This window comes from Ornithodoros turicata, chromosome 5 (genome assembly GCF_037126465.1).
Source record: "Ornithodoros turicata isolate Travis chromosome 5, ASM3712646v1, whole genome shotgun sequence".
In the NCBI taxonomy this organism is placed as follows: domain Eukaryota; kingdom Metazoa; phylum Arthropoda; class Arachnida; order Ixodida; family Argasidae; genus Ornithodoros; species Ornithodoros turicata.
This window is the reverse complement of record NC_088205.1, coordinates 43,405,654-43,423,945: the sequence shown is the minus strand read 5'-3', so window position 1 is coordinate 43,423,945 and position 18,292 is coordinate 43,405,654. Positions and strand designations below refer to the sequence as shown.

The window sequence follows — 18,292 nt, the reverse complement described above, 5'->3', positions numbered from 1 at the left end:
AAAACGTACAATTACGAGGTGGACATTAAAGAGATGACGTTACACTTGAAAAAGGTGACGCTGGCACCTTGTCTGTTTTTAGAATACGAGCGGCGGCTTCAGACCACACCCGCCATCTACGTCTTACGCGGATTGGAAACCAAAGTGCGAAGTTTGAGTGCCGGGAGCTTGGACGCTCACTTTGAAAACGTTTACCTCGAAAGAGTGCCTTTCAAATTATACGTCGCCTTGCTCGCCATGTCCGACTTTCTCGGCGACATCCAATCGAACCCCCACATATTCCGTCATTACGATCTGTCTCATTCGATGCTCTAGGTGGACGGCCAGCAAGTGCGAGCCGAGTACGACTTTAAGAACGACCTCGTCAAAATTCCCTACTTTAACTTCTTGCAAGAACCGGGTGAAAAACATTTCAAGTACAGCTACGACCGAATTAAAACAAACGGATTCCTTCTCTACTTCACCTTGGACGTGCACAAGTGTTCTTCTCCTTCGGACTTCGATCGTTATTGTGAAGGGGCTCGTTATTTTATCCCCCCCCCCTTCCATCCAGCAATGGGGTAGAGTATCGCCTGTGGCGATGAAACTCCCCACTCTCCAAGGTCGAAAATAAAGTTGTTGTTGTTCTTCTCCTTCGCATTTGAACGAGTGGCGAACAGGGAACGTGCGTCTGCAATTACGCTTCGCTAAAGCCCTGCCACACGTGGTCACCGTCCTCTTGGTTTCCGAGTGTCACAAACTCATGTTCATCGACAAGGACCGTACGGTCACCTTCCCATAGAAAAAAAAATGTACGAGAGCGACATCTTGGAACTCGTGTCTCTGAACCCCGTCACTTCCTCCATGCTGAGAGGCATTTTCGCTTCCAACGAAGCCTTCGTTTTACGCAAACCCGGCTATTTAATCGTAATACGGAAGAGTGAAGCAAGCTCGGCCAGCAGTGGGTGCTTTACCTGAAAAACTACGACGGGACTGCCGTGTTTTTCGACAGTTACGGGCTTTCCCCCATCGAAGCACACGAGTATAACGACAAGTGTATTCAATCGCCTTTTTTTCGCCTTACTGCGGGCTTTTTTGTATCTACGTAGCCATGCGTATGTCGAAACGCTACAGCTTGAAAAATTGTGTACCCATGTTTTCCTGTAACCTCGAAGCGAATTACGAAACAATAAAACGTATTCTCGTGAGAGAACTCGCTTCGTAAAATAGTCTATTTTTCACGACATACATAAGACGCTTGCGAGACGATCTTCCAACGTGCTGACCCGACGCTCTTCACCGGTCACCGTGACGTCCAGGGAAGTGTGGAGAATCCGTTGCGACGGACGATGGATCGGTTGAAACCCGCGTTGATGAGGCACGGTTCCACTGCCTGTGCTCGTTTGTACTTTTCCAACAGCTCGAGCTTGTAATCTACGAAACGCTTCATTTTCTTTGCAATCTTCCCACTGGTGGTGAACATGCGTAAGGGTATCGTCTTGAGAATCGAGCGAAAGTCACCTTCGCTGCCATCGCCGTGAATATAATCGCGTAATCGTACAAGTCCCGATACATTCGCGTTTGCACAACGGTTGCAAACCTCTCCTCGGGCATCATGACTGAGACGGTATGAGAGTACAACCTTTTTTATTTATCATGAGAGGTTACATGAGAAAGTTAGCCTCCAGCTCTGGCTTCGTAGCCGGGAAGACAGCCCAAATACGGACGAAGGCCCGAGTCTAGCCAATGGCTGGGATTCCTCGACCAGAGTCTACCACAACGACAGGTTCTCAGCTGATCGCCGATCCGCAAAAAGAACGTCTTCGGAGGAGGCTTGAACGTTAGGACCAGGGGCAGATCTCCCGTCAGTAACCTTTCGTAATCTGCATGCATAGAAAGGAGCGTGAGAAACACGTGTTGTTTTTTTTTTGTTTTTTTTTACATAGACACATGCACAGTCTTCTTCAGTCACAGAGTGACACTGATGGTCCATCTTCTCCATCTTCTTTTACGAGTCGAAGTCCTTCGCAACGCACGTCGAATGGTACCGTCCGACAGCCGAGAAACGAGCGCATCAATCGGTCCGTCCAATGCTTTTGCTCTAAAAAAAAGTGATCGGCCATAGAACGGATAAAAAATGAGGGGGAAAAAACGTACCTTAAAGGGTGAACCACATGGAGCGACAACTAGCGCGATCTTCGCGTCGCGCGACGCATGTCTTGTCGCGCCAAGGGCCAGCGATGCCGCTCTCTTTGTTTCCTGCGCGACGTCGCAAGCGACCGACTCAGCTAGATATCTGTCGCGGCCCGACCGCGCGTTACCGGAAGAAAGAGCGCTAAACACCAATGAGGACACAGCGGTAGTGACGTCATAAGGCGCCTATTTTTGGAAGTGTGGACGGTGTGGACCATGCGGACAAGGTTTGTTGGACCCGGTCAGTGCTGCAGTCATGGCGTCGAAGATCTTGTCGAGTGATATTAACGAATGTATTATCGAGGACGTACATGCACGCACCCCTCTTTGGGATCTTTCGTGTAAAGAATACGAGAACAGCCAGATGAAGCAGAGACTGTGGGAGGAGATCGCTGAGAGTCTAGCGGTTCTCGGAGTGACTTGGAGCGGTAAGTGCTCGTTACGCCAAGTGTAGACGCCATTTCACTAACTACGTTCAATTTCACTGCAGTTGAGCAAGTGCAGGGTAGGTGGAAGAATCTTCGCGATACCTTTGCTCGCAACCTCAGGAAAAAACGTGCGGTGCGCAGCGGAAGCGCTGCGGAAGTGCTAATTAAATGGCAATTTTTTGATAGGCTCATGTTTTTGAAGGCTGTAATAGCCGTAGGAGAGTAAGTACGGATGCAACTTCTGCAGCTAACAATAATGTACCGTGTCTCGTTATCTTCTTGTATTGTTGTTTCGCCGGCGCTTCCTTCATTTAGCCAAGGAGCAAAGGAGCAAGTAGCAAAAGAAAGTCTTCAATTTCCTCATGTGATCCTTCTTTCGCCAGAACCTCTGGAAATGTGGGCCCTCCTCAAGATGATGTGCTGCTACCAAGCCCTTCACAGCATGAGACAACGATTGGAAGTGCAGGAGAACTCGAGACAGCGCAAGACGTTCTACTGGGAATGTATGAGGACACTGACACAGTGGCACACACAGACGTGGACGATACTCCTGTACGGCCTCATGCACCTCCTCCAAAGAAAAAGAAGAAACCAGCACAGGGAAAGGACGGAAACAGCGTGGACAAGGAGATTGCAAAAGTCGACAGGCGCTTAGAAAAAGAAACAGACGATCATGAATGTTTTGCTTTATCGCTCTGTGTGCCAATGCGAAGATGTGATCAAGACAAACTTATGGATATGAGGATAGAAATTATGCAGGTCATTCGAAGTTACCTTTAGTATTTTTAATGGCAACATCAGTACAGCTTTATAAGTTGCGATCTCTAATACGATTCCCACTACTGGTGTGGTACCAGTGAATCTAACTCCTAGCTACTTTTAGGTATTTGAACTTAATGCATAGTAGCCAGAACCCACTACTTTTGCACATTGTCAGTACTTGTGGAAATCGTTCGAGAGACCGTGACTTTCATATTGCTGAACAATACGATTGAGCCTTACAGTGCAATAAAAAGATGTCTGCGTTATTCAGGAATGTGGCGAGTCTTTGTGTTCCATAGACGTGTTTATTTTGAAGTTTCTGAATTACGGCAGTGGCTGTGCCACTCCCGCTTGCTTCCACTGGAAGCTGACAGCTCCCTGTTCAAAGAAACAGTCTTTGAAAGCATCACACACTGCCATGGCATCCGCTCCGTGGTTGCGGGCATGTGTTTTCTCTAGATCGAGCATCTCCCTCTCCTTGTGCCACATTCCTTCCCTGATGTTGCCGAGCTTGTCAGGAACATCACCTGCGTCGTGGGGATACTGGCATTTCACTATCATGAAATTGTGCAACACGCAGCACGCCTTCACAGCTTTCACCACATTGTCCGGCTTCAACTTCATGGGGCTTAGGAGGAGTCTCCATCTTGAGGCCAGTATTCCAAAAGCGCTCTCAACGCAACGTCTGTGAGGAAGAACAGTCTCACTAGTATGTGTATTGCTCCCACTGGCACTAAAACAAGCCTGCTGAACCTTATAATCCTGTGTTGGGGTAACTTGTTACTGGAACTAAGTTACTTTTTTCATAACTTTTAATTGAAGACCTGCATTTGAGCATCGGTGACTTCTTGAGGATCTCGTTCCTTTTTTATGTAACTTTGTCAAAGTAACATGAGGCAAGTTTCTTTTGTTCAATTCTGATTTACAAGTAATGCAAGCTGCATCCTCTCCCTCTACTGATACGACAGTCATGAGTGGCCTGGGTGTATCCGTGTACGGCACTGCTACCTCCACTCCCTTGTTGTTGCATGTAGAGTGCTACAAATTGTGTTCTGGCTGTATACAAGAAGACTCAGGTGATGTTCATGATAGAAATAAGCAGTGTATTTAAATGCTACACTTTGCATGGTTCTATGAAATGTGCACAGAGGACAACGACCCATAGTATCTAAAATTGTGATGCATGCTTTGTACTTCAATAATTTTATTACAAAATCAAAATCATTAAATGACACCTTGCAGAAGTATATAAAAGTATGTTTCTTTCATTATATTAGATACCAGTACAATTTTGATAAAATGTCTACTGTCAATTTTGAAATTAAGACCTGGATTAATTATAGAAATGTGAAAAACTAAAAACTGTATATTAGGTAGCAAGTAACTTGAAAGTACCTAACTTCAAGTTCATTTTCATAACTAGCATCTTAGTCAACTTAGTTACTTAGTTAGGTAACTTAGTTTCTAGTTATGTTATTAGGTAAATTGGCTCTAAATTAGTTATGTTATTAGTTCAAATAACTCGTAAGAAGTTCCTTTTGTCGAGAAACTCCCCCATCTCTGCTATAATCTACATGTTTTATTTGATGTCGTAATAATTATTGTCTAACTTTAGGAGTTGATGTTGAACTAAGCCATACTGCTGCAGTTTTCATCATGTTACCCACAGCTTGTTGAGGGGAAATGGAATGCAAGGTGGGAATATCAAAGTCGACATGTTATGTAGAGCCGAATGTATTTTTATGGCTATCTGATGCATGTTTTCACATTCCTTGTTATTCCACTAAGACTATGCTTTTATTTTTGCAACCAATATTGAAAGAATGATTTCACTAACCTGGCACGGCTGAGCCTGTTGAACAAGAGAGAAACTGATATTCTGGGGCTGGAGCAACATGATGTGGGTTCGATCCCTACAGCTGGCTAACCTTTTCAGTGACTTTCATCTTTCATCTTTCACGGCTGAGCCGGTAGTTATAGACACGCCTTTTATCTGTGAGGCCTCGTCCTGGAAATGGGCGCAGGAAGTCTGGGCGCAGCTGGAACGCCTCATCTCCAAAAAACACATATGGTGCGACTGTGTTTGACAGGGGCAACCTTGCGACATCAGGAAGATGGAGCGCTCCAGCTTCCAAACACTGTCCCATCGGGGAGGCCTTGAACACCGTGCTGTCGCAGTGTCTTCCTTGAGCCCCCCCCCCCCCCATCAATACAGATAAACCGATAACGGCTATCAGCTATCGCCATAAGCACAATGGAGAACGTTCCCTGTAAACAGTCCATTTAGTTACATAATTTAAATTACTTTCATATTACATCTATTTAGGTATTGCCCACAAACATGTAACATGATGGATGATACAAATTAACCACACCTTGTAGTTATAGTACATGCTTCCAGACTTCTTTGGTGCAAAGATTTGGACGTGCTTGCCATCAACGGCACCAAGGCAATTAGGAAAATGCCATCTTATCCAGAAATCACTGGCGATGGCTCTCCAGTCGTCTTCTGATGGGCACTGAAAATTAAAACAGTGACATCTCAATCGGCAGACGTGGCTGACAAACTCCTTACATGCATTGGTGCTGTTTGTACACTGACCCAATATACAAAAAATCCTCAAAAGACAGTACAGTGACGCCATATGTGGTTGCTAAACTACTAAAATAGTAGTTGCTTTCACATTTCTCTGAATAGATAATCTATACCTTCATGTAATCCGGAGCCAGCCGTTCCCAAAGGACTGTGCATGTTTCATGTACTATCTGTCTTGCGGTTTCAATTCCTACACGGAACAGCATTGCAATATCTTGGATCTGCATTCCAGATGACAGGTAACTGAAATTAAAATGCGTTAGCAGAAGTAAAACACTGAAACATAGCCAAGATTGTTAAGTAACTGAACAAAAGTATCTGAATACCTGTATCTCGTTACAAGCGGTGTTCACACGGGGCATGCAACTTTTTCCAGCAACTATGAGCAACTTTGGAGTTGCTGTCAGCCGGCAACCTCCAGCAACTCGAGTTGCTCAGAGTTGCTACGAATCGCTCGCCGACCGAAAACTTGAGAAATTGCTCATGCACCAGCCAATCAGCGAGGGGAGCATTGCCACGTGACTCCCGATGGCGTTGTGGATTTCGTTGTGGATTCATGGGTTCAAATCCTGCAGGTGCAGCTGAGAAATAACTTTTTCTTTTTTTACGAACTTCACGGAAACATATCAGTTGCCATTTCTAGAAGGTAATAATGATCTATTGGAGCAATAAAACTGACTGAAATTTGATAAACAGCCGCTAAAGAAAAGATTCCACCAGTTCGATTCGAACCCACATTCTCCGGTCGCTATAAGGTTGCTTGTGGGTGGAGCTACCGAGTTGCTACGTGTGAACGCGGACTCGAAATTGCTCGAAAGACGTTGGTTTGAGTTGCTTCGAGTTGCTGGGAAAAGTGGCCCCGTGTGAACGCCGGCTTTGTGTATCTTTTGTATAGCTCAGTTGCTTTTTTCGACACCTTCTTCTCATCATCGTATCTTTATGTGTGTGTGCGTCGACACCTTCTACTGCAGTTGAACGATGGCAGTTGAAGAAAGGCACAAAAAGTGGGATTTGAGCAAACACCCTCTGATTGCCACCTTCAGCTGCCATCATTCAATTGAAGTTTGGAACTAGATGTTGTGAGGTCCACCACAGTGTGCTACTCTTTTTCCTAGTTGCTTTTTAGCTGTGGTCGATGAGTGAATGGAGATACGGTATTATAATCAAGGTCATAAGGGTACTTGAGTTCCTTCAAAATAAGTAAAATCAATAATTGTAAAAAGTAGTTGTAGAAGAACCGCATATAGATTTCGAGCTAACTGTATCAATGTATTTATTTCAGTATAATCATTTATATGCTTTTGAACCCATATACCTGTTACCAGATATTTTTGAAAGTGACTTTAACAACCCTAAAAATATCAGGTGTCAAAGTCACTAGGTCTAAAGTATCACTGGATTTCATTTTCACTATGAATCCCTCAGTATTTACCTAATTGTGAGAGCCAAGCGCTCCTCAGGAGTGATTGGCTCCCGGCATAGATACTGTTTTTGCAGGTCTTCCTTCACAACAAGAAACAGCTCCCAGAAGACCTCAGGCTTCATCTTGTAATATTTGATGAACAGGTGGTGGTTTCCACAAGCTGCCATCTTTTTCATCTAAAAAGGAATGAATTGACCAAAAATATTAGAGAGACCGTAGCGTTGGCAACGGTAGAGCTTCTTTTACTCGAATCATATCTTTCTTTCAACACTCACCGCTGTGTAGAACTCGCTTTCGTGTCTTCTGTTCTGCCACACCGGGTGGACCCACCATGTGCGCGGAGACCCCGCATCGATGCGTTTCTTTTTCAACAACAACAGTTTTTTCTTCAGTAATAGCAACTCCTTTTGTCTCTCCATGCGGAGATGCCAATAGAAAGCAAAGAATGACAAAACACACACACAAAATAAACGTAAACAACTGACGAAAAGTGTAGAGCGAAGAGCACAACCGTGACACAGACGCAGCGAGAAAAAAGAAAAACAGGAAGCGGAAGTGAGGTGCGTCGCGTACGACTGTTTCTTATCCCGCTTCTGCCGAATATAGACACATATCCACAATGCGGGAAGTGTGCGCAGCATGTTTTTCTATAGATTAATGCGCCGTATGAGATCGAATTTTAGTGTTGTGTACACATCGTGTTTGCAGGCATAAGTCTGACACGTCTGACCACGTTGTGTGCGATGTCCCCGTAGCGTCGCGCCTTGTGGTTCCGAACGCGGCAAACGAGCCGATGGGGATCCGCGCGGCGTCGCCGGGCGCGACGATCGCTCCCAATAATCGCTCCATGTGGTTTACGCTTGAGACCACAATCCACCGCGGTTGGTGCAGAGATTGTATCTCATTACGGCCGAAGTCTCATTACGGCCGATGTCTCAATACGGCCGATAATCCTTTAAGCCCCAAGTGTCTCATTACGGCCGAAGATGTCTCATAACGGCCAAAAGTCAAAATGTGTATTGTAACGTGCATTGACATGCAATGTTGCTGCCAAGTATGGATATACATTCCAGATGGTATAAGCCATGCAGTGTGCCCTTAGGTCCCTTATCATATATATAAACATATTGTGCGACAATCAGTATGCTATCATACCACAGCACAATGCACCATATTGTGTAATGTGTACACCCCAAAGGTAGTGTTGATGTTGCTGTGAAGCAGCAGGCTACTAGGTGGAGCTAGCTCCTTGTGGAGAGCTAGATGAACATCGGCTTTGTTGTGACGTTTTTTGGAGACATCCTACAGTCATTGGCCAAGAAGGAACACCTATCTCAGTCGACGTCAGTTTATTTCCATTCGCTTTACAATGGTACAATTCTTGCTTCTGGAATGAGTAGACCTGCAATAAGCAAAGAGCAACCGTGAATAGGCTAGAATATTTAAAAAAAAAACAGGCATTTGACTCCACATGGCTGGTTTTAATGTGCACAAGCTGCATACATGTTGATATGTGTCTGTTATTTCATACAAGGCTAACATAAACCTTCATCTAGACAAAAAAATGAAAAAATGTGACTCCAGGTAAACACAATGCATAACCATGAGATGAATTTAGTTGCATTAGTTCATTCACTTAATGGAAACATGTGAATATGAAACAGTGATACATTACAATTCATGAAATGATGCATGCATGACTTTCCTTTTCTCGTTTCTTCTTATAAAAGTAGTGCACGAATTAACTCTCGTGCACTACTATACACAATTTTTCACCTCACAACAGAACCGTATGATACAATTGGTAATCTTAACAGCTCACCTCTTCAGCCAAGACTCCCTGGGCAGCAACATCCTGTTAGCCATGTTGTTGTTGTTTTTCGGAATCCTTCGCGTACCCACATAACATGACTGAAATGAAAAATAGCTATAAATAACAATGTACTTAAAAGACGACGGAAACGAAAATAGGCTGCACAGCTATTTGCCTCATATTGCGATGTGTACCAAAACAATCCGGAATTCGACTTAGATTTGCGTATATTAGTTGAAACGCCGCCACAATCGCGATATAAAATTCGGCCGTGGAGCACTCTGAGCCCCTGGTGAGCGTCGCCGCGCCGCCGTAGCAGACCACGGAAGTGACGCACGTTGGCTCTCCTGTTGGAGTTCCTGACTTTCATTTCGCTTCATTTCATTTGGTGTTTCGGCGTACGTCTAATTCCTGCTACGGGGAAAGAACGAAGACGAAGAAGCATGTACGAACCCATCTCTCATAGAATATATTGTCTTCAGACTTCCACGAGATCTCCGAATCAAACATCTTCAGGCGTTATTCAGAATTCGCCGTGTTTGTACCGTGCAGCCGCACATGGAGCGCGAGAGATATTTGACGTCACGCGCTCCTCAGATTTTTCCGCAATGCTTGGCGCGCTCCATGGGCGATCGTGTCGAGTGGGCGGCCTAGCGCTCTCGTAATCGTCAGAAATATGGCCATCCGCACAGCGTACTTGCAAAATACTACTGGCACCATAATTTTACATAATATTTACACCTTGAAAAAATGGCTAGGAAGCAAGCGAGCTGGTGAAGATGATGCATAATGTAAAAAACCCCGAGACTAGGGAACACGAAGGGACAGACACAAACACGAAGTCTCAATAAGAGAGACTTCGTGTTTGTGTCTGTCCCTTCGTGTTCCCTAGTCTCGGGGTTTTTTACATTATGCATTTACACCTTGTTCGGTCCCATTTTTGCAATGGACAAATTTCGTTTCCGTTGTCCTTTAAATGACTTCCTCTTGAAATATTTATTGTAATCAGATATGCTTTTGCGATTAGTACAGTGCAAAAGCCTGCGCAACATTTGCAGATGCTCGCGGTAAGCAATTCAAGGGATAAATTCAAGTATGGCGACTTGTGCTTTTATTTTTGAACAAATATGACGACAAATTTTAACAAATGAAATATGGCTGACAATGATAAATCTGCTGTACCGTGCGGCATTATCGGTGTCTTAAAGGGACTCTGACCAGAAGTTCGACAAATATTTCGTTTGCATCTATTACGAAGGTATAATATGCCTCCAAGCCACACGCGAAATATTTTGGCTGTGCGCGGAGGCAAAGTTTGCCAAACAGGGAGCTCAAAACCGGCTTCGCTTTTCCCCCTCAACTCGCGCAATCGGGGCCGAAATCTAGCCTCTTTGCAGTGGACATCCGCCAATTTCCGTGTGTGTGACGAAGTCACGAGGGCCACGTTTCATTGGGCGCCCGGACCGGAAGTTCTGTTGTTAGTGAGTTTGTGAGAGCGCCGGCATCCGTCCGGAAAGCGATCTTCAATATGGACGTCGAAGGCAGAAATGCGGAGACTTCGAGCCCGGAACTTCTTTCTGACCTTTCTGCGATCGAGACATCGAGAAGAAAATTCTGCGTGCTGAACAGCTCGGTAGGCTTTCGAAACGTCGCCGATGCCGTGAATGCGAGACGAAGTTAGAGCTCTACGAACATCAGTTACAGATGAAGCAAACAGCATGAGTCGACTGTCTTCAGGTAAGCGATGAGCTTTTTAACGCACACTGTGATCGAACATGTAAACGTTCTCAGAAATTTCGTGTTCTGATATCTAATGCGCACTTGCTGTTCATGGTGCCGGTGTGGCTGGTGTGTCATAATGCCGAAGGAGATCGAATGCTTGTGCTGCAAGGAGCTCGAAAACACTGCCGAATGACTGCAGTATCAGTGCATTACAACCCACAAAGATTTCCAACTTCTATTCTTCAATATGACTGTCCTGAAGGTCGCATATTGAACTCCGTGGGCAGCGCGAACCTATGAGCGACTGTATTCACAAGTAAGTCACATGTGTCCTTGTCGAACGATGTTAAAATTTGGGCGCCCAAAACTGGTTTGGTCATGCAATAGAGTCGTTAAAAGCTCCAGTACAGGGCGCAGCACATAAAAAGGCTATACAGTACACGACTCTGAACTGGAGAAAACCAATATAGGCAGTTTTGTAATTGTCAGTGTGCTGTGTCCTGAGTCACGTTTTTATGTATTGCCCTGTGCATAAGGTTTTAGCGTAGGTTTTTAGCGATATTGAGTGTTCTTGATTGTCGATTCAGTGAAAAGCAAAACAATTTTGGGTTCTAAAAGAACACAGCATGTGTAGTAATGTACAAGGTGTGGGCAGGTAAACTGCAGTTACTCTCAGGTACATGTAGAAATGACAATGCACACACACTGTACTGTAACCGGTTACCTATTTGCCTAAACTATATTTTATGTACATCTGTGTAGACGATGCAGATACACTGCGTATCGCCAGTTTGCAAGGTGAGTATGGCACAAGCTTGGAAAAAACAAGATCATGGTCATCCCAGCCTGTGCAGTGAAGAGGGTCTGGCAAGCCTTTCCCACAGAAAATGCCACAGGCTTCAAGTACCCAAGATCCTAACTGGGGGTACCTCTTCGCACAGCTCGTCTATCACATTTAAAATAATTCAGCATCTGTATTTAGGATGATCTATAGCTCTCAGGATGATGCATGGTTCATGAGTTCAACATGTTGTGTTGAAACACAACACTAGTCCTTTTTAATGAGTCTTGCGGAACGATAGATGAGCACTCCTTTCGTGACATTGTGTACCATTGCTACAGTGAACAATTTCTTGAGCAAGACTGATGAACGAACAAAAAATAGAGTCTTGTCTTCCAAATATGTATGTTCCTTGTAACTTCCGTATTTGTTAAGTGACCCATGTTGATGTCCCCCCTCATGTAATGCCTGCAATAGCCTTTGAGACATATTCATAAATAAATAAATATCAAAACCGGAAAAAGATGTAACACGTATCCTCTCTTTGTGTGAATGATACATAGACATTCTCAGAAGATTTGTACATAGTCACACTTTGCCTCATTTTGCATAAAGCCTAGTTCCACCTCTTACATCATCTCAACAATCTCCAAAGCAGTACAAGGCTAAAGTAATCAGCTACTACATAAAAAGAAGGAGGGGAGGAAAACAAATGCTGGCACATTTAAAATTCGAAGAAGCCTTGGTACTTTCACGGGGCTACTCACGGCTCAGTGCTGGATCAGATCCCGATGGAAAACAGCTTTTCTGAGCCTCAGTGATTGATTCCCTTGATTGCACTGACTGTGAGGCACATCTCATTGGCTTGGTGGCAAGTGGGCTTGCGTCTGATAGTAAGATTTGGAAGAAAGGGAGCAAGGAACATCTCTCTACGGTCTTAAGAAGGATATCAACGTTACCTGTCAAGGTACAGCATTTCATGTTGCTTTCAGTAAGTACAACACTCCTCATAGCAGTTACCATTCGTGTTGGGAAAGCATGCTGAAGTTAGCTCAGGCAGTGCATCCAGAACTGTGAATCGGGTTCATAGGGAGCACCTGTTGAGAGGGACAGCAACAGTGTCCAGTAAAGACTCTCCAGGAATTTTGTGCAGGTTTGGGGGTCACACCTTTTAATAGTGTTGATGGAAAGCAGGGTGTGTGAAACACTGACTTCTGGTAGATGAATTCTTGTTATTTATAACCAGGTACCCATGTTCTAGTAATCTAGAAAAAGCCTTGGCTCTCTTAGAGGAAATTGCTAATGAATCTGAGTGTCTTTTGTGGAAACAGGTTGTAACTGCCTTTCTATCCACCCTTCTTAGTTGCCCTAGCAAAAGCAAATATGTAATGCTGTACACCATATCTGATGCTAGCACACTAATTGCTTTGAGTGTTCTCAGGCTTCTGAAATGGAGCTACCTCGTACATACGCTGTGCCATGTCGGCAAGAACATAAATCAGACTGCCTTTACTTTTTAAATTGGTCCTTCACTGCTTGATGTGACTGCTAGAATGGCACCCCCAAAACAATAGGCAACAAGAATGATTTCTGCAATGTATTGAGCTTTGTAAAACAACAACTTTATTTGAAAATATATTCCAAAAGCCGGGTGACAACCTCATAATGTAGCGTCCTTTACTGCAAACACCGCTCAACACAACGAATAAAAACAGAGCGTAAACGTTTTGTCGCCTATCCGGGTGGCATCATCAGTACAACAGAGGCCAAAGATGAGCACATCAGCCTATCTAAGAGGGAATCTTACACATCCGATAGGGGGCCACGGTATGTATTACAGGCTGAAGCATCACGCCTGATAAAGCAGGATTCTAAGAACTTTCTAGGGTCCCATCGCTAGTCATGAGCAAAGGTTACTGCACCATCAAAATATATGTCCCTTAGGAGAGCAGTGGTAGACTGATTCGGTCCTGTTTAGTTAAGCTAAGCATTAGTAGCCCTGGCAACTGGCTCTTTTAGTCTTGTCCCACGTCTTTTGTCTATCTCGCCAATGTAGGTTGCATCAGATTCTATGCACTCAACTTGATATGCACAGTCAAAATGCCTGAAGGGCACAGTGCCCTCCAAACAGCGTATGAAATACATTGCATGAAAGGAATGCGGACCACCGATTTGACTCCTTTGATGTTGTTTTTGATTGTTCTCTGTTGGAGGGATGATGCCACCTGGATAGGCAATGAAACGTTTACTCTCTTTATTCTTAATTGTTGTGTTAAGCCAGTGTTCTGAGTAAAGCATTTTACATTATGAACTTTGTTTGAATGATGATTAGTGGCGAGCTTCATGCCCTGGGCCACTACTCTAACAATTGCTTGTGGTAGTGTGGCGAAATGGAATAACGAGCCTTGTAGACAATTTACTTGGCAATATATTTATTTCTCTCTCATAGGCTGAAGAACCCAGTGTGGTGTTACATAACGGATGGGCACGTAATTATACAAGACCGATCACCAAAAGGCCTTGCTTTTGACTAGATTAAAATGTGAAGCGATTGTAATATAACAAATGCTGCATGGTGGCGATATGATAGGTTCTCCTCACGAGATGTCGCCACAGTTACGGTTAGTTGAGAAACTGCATATCCAGGTAGCAGGATCAAATTTTAATTAGGCTACTTTGGCCAACACGCGAGCGTAGAGCACAGTGTCAAAGGCCCTTACAAAATAAAAAGAATACTACATCTACATGGACCCAGAAATCAAGACAGTTTGAAATGCTGTGAACGAATTCCACTACGTTAGTTTTGCCTGAATACCCTTTTCTAAAGCCATGCTGGAATTTAAAAAAAGAAATTGACAGAGTCAACTTAGTTGACAACGTGGTAGTACATGATGTGCTCCATTAGTTTACAGGGAACCCTAAAAAGTGGAGCTGGTTAATAGATAGAAGGAGCATATTTGTCACCTCTTCTGAAGACAGGAATAAGCTTGAGACCTATGTCCTCGACTCGCACACATACCAAGAACCTTTGACACAGATTAACGTATCTTCATTCCAGCTCTTTCACTTTCAGATGTTCATCTCTGTTGAGTGGTCTGTCATTCTTGTAATACAGATTGGAATTGAAATGCAGGTGCATAAGGGATGCTCTGAAAGAAAAGTGTTTGGTTTTAGTCCTCTTAATGTTTCTGAAAACGAAAACAAACTTCACGGTGACTATTCTTCTGAAATGAGCAATTCCAGGATGACAGCAAAAAAATATATCTTGCCATATCATTATATCCACCTGGCACTTCAATTGAATAATGGCAGTTGAAGATGACGATGATTCAATTTAATGACGCATAAGCAACTCGGGCTATAGTGTGCCAAAACCATGGTAAAACTGTGACTTGTTAAATATCAGACGATTATACTAAAATAATATACTTTGTTGGTTGGTAAATTGAGATATAGACAAAAACATGATATGATAAAAATAAGCAATTGAAGAAAAGGCAATTGTTGGCTTTGTGTGACTGATGTCGAGTTTGCCACACTACGTGTTGAATAATAATGTACGCTGATACGCTGTAGCATATAAAGTACAATCATACACACGCTCAATATGTGGTGGATATGTGAAACCAATATGCACATACTTACATTTCAAACTTTCTTGAAAAAGGCAGTCCAAGTCTGTCGGATTTGCCAGACTCTACACAAAGCCAGTAAGCACAGTGTGGAATGACTGATTCATCTTTCGAAGGCAGAGGTGCAGCTACCACGACGCTTCGTCATCTCAATGCTTCGGAGCGGCATAGCCTAGTAAGAAGCCATCAGAAGGATCTCATAACGATAACTTGGTCGAAAAAGTGGAGGGTTCTGTGGGATATGTAAGAAAGCATACGCGTTACACAACAGCTACGAGAATGATCGACTGCACCTGCATGGTTTTCAGTACGTAGACTTGGAACTGAAAAATAAATGTGCTAACCTTGTTGATACTACTTTTCCGTCAGGACCACACGAGAGCACATTTGGTTTCTTTAGTTGAAGGTATTATCAGGTCCCCATGCTCCTTTGAGATGCAGCAGACAGAAGTTCGCTGAGGCGAGTGACTGCCGTTGCGGTTCGTCGCTTCGCAGCAGATCAAGAACAGTACACTGCAACGATAGGTGAAACATTCAGAATATGGTGACCAACACCAACCCAATGACCCGAACAAAGAGGATGAACCGGGAGTCACACAAGTTCGCAGTTCGCAAGCTCGGCATACGGCATCCATTACAGCTGACCGGATACGGAAGCATATATCGAACGCCGTGTACAGATTGAAAAGAAAATCGTAGAAACTGTTGCAGGTGATAAATGCAGGGTATATTTTTCTTTTTGAGGCTCTGTAACAAAAACATATTAACGTAGAAATGCCATTTCACGAAGGAAATTGACAGATATTGCGTGACCACGTGACGCGTTTGAGCCAATTGTGGGTGTTGCGAGTGGCCCCCGTGTTGACGTCATCTTGATGGTGGACCGGGGTGGATATTCTATATAAACGTATGTTTTCTCGGTTTGACGCTAGGCGTGCTGCACTCGGATGAAGTCGAATGTTTAAAATTCGAGTTTAGAGAAACCGTGGGGTTTTAATGCGTGAATTTTCGCATGGAGAGTCCTTGTTGGGTGCTTTATCGACTACAGGTACGAAAGAGCTCCCACAGTTTCTGGTCAGAGTCCCTTTAACTTCGAATGAATTTGTTGTTCCTAAACGCGCAACGAACCACAAACGGTGCAAATCTGCTAACACATACCCACCTACATCTATTACAGGCACTTCGGCTGTTTTGATTCAGTCAAATTACTCGTATGAGAATGCCACTATATGTGGATAACACACTGCTAAGCCAGACAGTCTACGAAAGCATAACTCACCAGAATTATTTGTTCTCGGTCTTGGTCAACACAGCGCGATATACGTTGGGACTATGACGATTCATTCAACTCAATTTTCACCGGAACAATACGCGCTGCTCGAAAGACAACGACGAAAAATAAGATGCCGCTTAAGTCCGCTAATTTGCACGTTACAGCACTACAAATCGATAGAAAATATTATTGCGTCGTAAACTACAACTGATCGCTAACACATGGATGGATGGATGGAGCTTAACACAAGAAACGAGATACCCAACGTTGCTAGACAGCATCCGAACTTCCGAAGTGAGAGCGTGAGAGTATATATAATAAGATATCAAAACACGAAAGGAAGAGTATTGATCGCCCCTCCTTCTATAGCATTCAAAACGTGATTAGCGCTGAGATGAACATGCATGTCCATGACGCGAGTTATTTTCACTGATCAAAAAGAGGTCACGTGGGATTGCGTGACGCTTGCGAAATGTGCAGCAATGTGCGGTGAGCATCATGGCGAAACGAAACTTTTATATCGTGCATTGCACTTTATGGTAGCTGCAGGAAACGAAGCGAACTTATGAGACACTGGATTACATGTATGTTGGCATCTTTTTCATTCCTGCATATCATTTCACATTACACTATACGTGAATACATGGTGTCATGTCACGGGCGTCATGTCTCACGATGCTGGGGAAGTAGTTGCATGGGGAAGTGTGCATGGTTCTAGACTTTTAATTTTTGATCGCGTAATCGAAATATCGGCACCTCTCACATTGTGGCTTGCATGTGACCAACCAAGTGCTGTTCCCTTACTAGCGCTTCCTGCAAACGACAAAACGAAACATGTGGGAATGTATATTTTTGATTACTCATATATAACTAGAAAATGTATCGTTTTCAGGTTGCTGCCACTACTCCATGTGCCCGCAATTGTCTTGCGTGTATGATTCCACTAACGACGTCGCCCACGACAGCGGGAGTGTTTTGCGTACACGCGTTTCAGCATGAAGCCCGCTGGTAACATCTGATGCTTACCCTTCGGATATTCTGAATTTACATATTGTAGCTTAGAGGAATTCCGAATGCCCAGAGTGACACACACTTATAACATTGTGACATTAGTGCAGTGGCATAAGCTCTAATGTAGTGCCCAACGAAAATGAACAAGGGGCAGTGGTTTATCCAGAATCCCAAGCACGAAAGGGGTGTTGGAAAAAATTGGGGGGGGGGGAGGTCATCATTATAGTTACGTCATTGCAGCTTAACATATCATTACAGACGTATCTGAAGCTGAAATCGCAAGGGCACCCCCTGTAGGGGGTGCACAGGCAAAAAATTTAGGGGGTGTAGGGGGTCTGGATAAAGCACTGACGAGGGGGACTCCTCCACCCCATGTCAAGCCTCATAAAACACCTCCTGAAATATTTTCCTGGCAATGCAGCTGCATCATGATGACGTAATTGTCATTGTTGTCCATAATTCTTGAATATGTTTTGAATATATGGAAAAAAAGTCTGCTTGACTGCATATGTCTTATGGTCATCGTCAAACAAGAGCATATGTTATTTTGTTCAGTGCCTTGTGTACTTTTTTAAATTTCAGGTGGACGTAAATTGTAGAAGGCAGCTAGTGGCGGAGAAGATCACGGTCATACGTCATGTGGCTCCTGGAGCTCCCAGTGGGCTCCCGTGTGGAGTAC

General features: G+C 44.0%; 3 long non-coding RNA genes across 3 annotated transcripts; all 3 read right to left on the bottom strand.

Moving 5' to 3' along the window:
- Nucleotides 1-5,718: 5,718 nt before the first annotated feature.
- On the bottom strand, nt 5,719-7,951 carry LOC135395595 (uncharacterized). The gene is made up of 3 exons (XR_010423202.1): nt 7,391-7,951; nt 6,072-6,201; nt 5,719-5,881 (listed from the first exon to the last, which is right to left on the bottom strand). It is a non-coding gene; the product is annotated as an uncharacterized LOC135395595 (long non-coding RNA).
- Nucleotides 7,952-8,713: 762 nt separating this feature from the next.
- Nucleotides 8,714-9,989, bottom strand: LOC135394416 (uncharacterized). The gene is made up of 2 exons (XR_010422888.1): nt 9,204-9,989; nt 8,714-8,783 (listed from the first exon to the last, which is right to left on the bottom strand). It is a non-coding gene; the product is annotated as an uncharacterized LOC135394416 (long non-coding RNA).
- A 90-nt stretch (nt 9,990-10,079) lies between these two features.
- On the bottom strand, nt 10,080-16,043 carry LOC135394415 (uncharacterized). Its single transcript, XR_010422887.1, has 3 exons — nt 15,674-16,043; nt 15,343-15,561; nt 10,080-14,846 (listed from the first exon to the last, which is right to left on the bottom strand). It is a non-coding gene; the product is annotated as an uncharacterized LOC135394415 (long non-coding RNA).
- Between the last annotated feature and the right edge of the window lie 2,249 nt (nt 16,044-18,292).